This window comes from Pinus tabuliformis, chromosome 2_2 (assembly GCF_031772625.1).
Source record: "Pinus tabuliformis cultivar Carrire ecotype Pingquan chromosome 2_2, CPIR1, whole genome shotgun sequence".
Taxonomy (NCBI): domain Eukaryota; kingdom Viridiplantae; phylum Streptophyta; class Pinopsida; order Pinales; family Pinaceae; genus Pinus; species Pinus tabuliformis.
This window is the reverse complement of record NC_142300.1, coordinates 1,132,966,492-1,132,971,304: the sequence shown is the minus strand read 5'-3', so window position 1 is coordinate 1,132,971,304 and position 4,813 is coordinate 1,132,966,492.

The following is a 4,813-nucleotide window of genomic DNA, read 5'->3' as shown; positions in this document are numbered from 1 at the left end:
TAATCAGACCTGGAGCATTCCTAAAGTCTAATCCCTACCACAATCTTCTACCAAAAAAGAAATCGACTTACACACTTGTTGTCCTTGACATAAACGTAAGTGTTGAAGTTGCTTAAGCAATTCTAGTTCAAATCTTTACCACAGGTCCGCAGTTATAGTTCTTATTGCTACGATCTTTCTTTGTCTAGGTTTCTTAATGCTCAGAATATTTCAATTACGCAAGAGATAATCCTTAATTCACTGCCTTAAAAACATTTTCTTTGGAAGATGAAAGATCTAGCCTTCAAGCCACGGAGGTGCCAACATTATTTTGGTCATTAAATGAAATAGTGGTATTCAAAACGCAAAATAACCTCTTTGTTGATCTGCAATTTAGGATTTTGTCCTTCAAAATTTTAGCAAATGACCAGGTCAAGTTTGTGCCACGGCTTCCTCTGCTTGGGTCTCCAATGTAGAAGATCCTTGTTGTTCTTGTGGTGCCAAGAATGACCCTTAAATAAGACCGAAACACACCTTCAATCTTAAGAGACGACACCAAATCTGCTTAAGATATCTACATTGAAAGCCTTATATGGTGGCCAAAATTTTAGAGTAAATTTTTTTATATGTCTGAGCACACTTATGGTAGGTATGAGAAGTCTTCTTTTATAAGCCGAGAGGGGGTTCCTTTAAAAGATAACCGTTGGAAAAAGGAGGGCCTTTTAAGGATTATTAAAGTAAACCATGCCTTGTGCACAAGTTAATAAATGACCACTAGCTCTTTTGGAAAATTTCAACCTTAATTATGTTGAGACCTTTTGATTTTCCTAACCATTATGGGTTTCTTACTAGACCTTTGGAGAAAAGAATAATCCCTTAAAATAATGTTAATTCATTTGATAAGGAAAAATAATTTATCACAAAGATATATTTTTATTAATATTAATTAAATAATAATAACTAACCCTTAATATTGTGTTAAGGATCTTTTTTAGAAATATTGAATTTGAAGTCAATGATTGGTTTACTATCTTTAGATTTTCAAGTTATTCAACTTATATGTGGTGAGATTACGGTGAGCATCGTTGTCATATATTGACAACGGTTGGTTAATAAGGTGTAGAAATTTTGAATAATATGACACATATTCACAAAGATTATCCTGATTATACACTTATAAGCGGAACATGCATAATACATAACCTCCTCTACGTTGATCATCAATTTACAGAAGCAGAAACATTGACAAGCGTACATAAACATCAATCACACATATCAACACAATTTTTTCCGGGGAAAGCATCTCGCTAAAAACCCCAACTATCTGTATATTATATTAATTGAATCATGTAACAATACATAGTACAATACTCATCCCAAGTACTCAGTACTATCTCCTCATGCTACACACAATACAACTCAGATCTGATCTCCAAATCTCCTCCGTTGCTTGCTTGCCTCCACAGCTCAATACCTGCTCAAGAATTGATGAGAATGCTTTACCAAACTCGTATTTCACTTGCAAAGAATCACTCACACTGTGTTGGACGTGAGCACAGGCTACAATTCTTGATATTGGCCAATTCATTGGCATACTCAATCCCTCTGATTGTGCAAATCATCATGCACAACTATAGTCACCACTGATAGCAATCTGATCCTCTAACACCTGTCCCTGCTGAACTGAACATGCACTGACATGCAACTAAGTTAACTGATGTATTCTATAGTTGCACTATGAGTTAATAACTTGTGAATTAATCAATAACTAATTCACTCAACTCATTTCTAGTCTATTGATCAGTTAGACTAAATACAACCCGTTTAACAAAGCTAAACTGAACACAACTCCATCAACTGCACTTCCAGTCCACTAAACTCAACTCACTTGAGTTCTCACTGAAGTCCGGCATGCAAAAATTAGTCATCTCATAGGTAACCACGTATTTCCTTCTGGGATCTGCATGTACCACATCCGTAGCTCATCCTGAAGTGTTCCAAGAGAATAAGATCAAGTTTATAGTCCAAATATTATTATGAGACAATAATATATGACTTTTCTATTTTTGACAGCCAGTCTAAAAATAGACTTTGATCACTCACACTGTGGTCACCCATACTGTGGTCACCCATACTGTGATCATCCCTGCTGGGATCAAAAATAGAATTTGCGCGATAATTTGCATGCGGACCCACTTAGTGAAAGCGACTCTTTTCACTAAGCTCCATCATCTTGTTGCGGTCTCAACAAGCATTTCTTGTTGCACACTTTTCAACATAAGGTGTTATGTCTCTATCCCTGGGTTTTTAGCCCACAAAACTGGGTCTTCAACTTCAACCTCAATTTTCTCTCAAATCAGAAGGAACCATGAGGCGTACCATATATCAACGGAAACATCTTGTCGAGGAGAATCTATCTAGAAATATTTTGACGCAAGATTCCATGAATTGCCATGTCAAATTTGCCATGGAAGATTGGGGTAACTCCTGGTGCTGTATGGGTTGATATCAATGACAACCACCTATCAACAATCTTGTGTTGAAGATGAACCACACTAGTTGGTTTGAAATGCATTGACTTATAGTTTCTTTATGTGAATTTTACCGAAAAATCTCTCAACATTCAAGAAAAAGTTTCATCAAATTTAAATTTAATTTGATTAACTAAAATAAAATTATAATAAAGAAAAGAGATCACGGTAAAGATAACCACCTATCAACAATCTTGTGTTGAAGATGAACCACACTAGTTGATTCGAAATGCATTGACTTATAATTTGTTTATGTGATTTTTACCGAAAAATCTCTCAACATTCAAGAAAAAGTTTCATCAAATTTAAATTTAATTTGATTAACTAAAGTAAAATTATAATAAAGAAAAAAGATCACTCAGAAGATAGAAGATACTAAAAGACTTATGAAAACATTAATTTTAAATAGTGAAAAAAATAAAAGAAACCTGGAGGAAAAGAGATATCTCAGATATTTGGTGAGAATACAATAAATTCAGCTTTTAACTTTTACAAAATTCCGATATCACTCCTGAGTAATGTCAATTAAATTATCGTAACAAATTCCAAGACTTTTGAAGGAAGAAACCCGCTCTTTTACCAGAGAAGAAAATGTCTATTTGAACCAGTTAAATTAAGAGAAAAAAGTTTCTGAAATACCAATGATAACCAGCAATGGTATCAAAACTACCTTATTTTAGAATCAGTCAATGTTGAATTATCTTTCGATATTATTCACGAACATCATTCAATATTAGTTCGTCTACATTGGAACAATCTCAACTAGATCACAGAGTATCCATCATATCATTATCATCCAAAACATTACCGGTGGGTGTTACAGTTTGAACTCTTTTTTAAAAGGAAAAGTTTTAACTGAACTGGAGATTTAAGAAGCAATTACATGTCACCCACAATCGCCCACTGTCATTTCAAGGTTTTTACCTTTCATTCTCAGGCTTCAGAAATTGAAATGAGCCAACCTCCAATGTAGTGCTGTAGCATTAATATGAATACTTCATTCAAGATAACCGAAGTGTTTGTGAACATAAGCCATGAGTCATGGAGACCCTCTGGTAGATTGTTATGCTTGCTTGCACGGTGAATCTCACTTAAATTCCAAAACACATTCAAAAGGAACTTACAATAAAGGCGATCGGGAAATAATCATTATTTTGACAAATTCAAATCTAGTGCTGTGGATTAATGAATGCTTTAGAAATGTAAAGCAGAATTAACTCATTCTTCCAGTGGTATCACTGTTTGTTCGTTGGAATAGGTAAAATTAAAAGTAAAAGAACCCCGATCAAAACCACTCCTACACCTACCCCAACCCAAAAAAAAAAACCTCTTAACAGTGCCAGGTGGACATGCTCTATAAGCTGTCCACCAGGCACTATTGTTTAATGCCGCTCTCTAGAGTTAAGGAAGCAAAGTGAACGTATTGTTATAACTTTCAGCTATGCACAATATCACAGAAACATTAGAAGTGCATATGATATCTCTAGATTTCCATCTGATCCGAGTACGAATGAATTGCCTCTTCTAACTTAGAAACAGTGAAAGGAAAATCAGCATGTAACCACAGAATATTTAAATGCCTTTAATTCACTGCTGTTTAAGGTGAAGTTCAGAACAGCAGACCCATCAAATTATAAATAATTTAAAAGACCAGCAACAAGAAAAGCCATGTAAGATATATTCTGTTAGAGTTAGGACAGATCGAAACCAATTAAAAGCATCAATCAACAGATCCTTTCAATTTTTTTTGAAAATATACAAGGAACAATCCCACAAACTAATTGCTGGTCCAAATTTTATAGGCATGAAGTAAAGGAACTTGTGACAGCATGTGCTATTAAAGAAGTATTTAGAGTACCAAGCATTAATTTCACTTATATATTAAGTCCTCTGTGTTAAGATAGCAGAAATGCCAGTGAAACTTTAAATGCAGAGTTAAGAGCAGTTAAAAAAATTGGTTTTCAAGGCCAAACCATCCTATATACCATAGCAACGTTTTGTTTTCAAGACCAAACCAACCCATATACCATAGCAACGATTTGTTATAGAAGGATCTTAAAATTATTTGTGTGCTGAGATATCTCTGTCTATCAACACCAAAATGATGCCAAAATCGACCCCCTGATGGAAAGTACCGGCAAGCTAATCCGTAATCATCAACATAGCATTTATCCACCCACAATTATTACCATCATAAAACACTCATGAAACAAGACTATCAACCAAAGAATATGAGATTACCATGAGAGCAACTACCAAGAACACCCCTGATCCCTTAAGGAAGACCACTGTGCTAGGAAGGT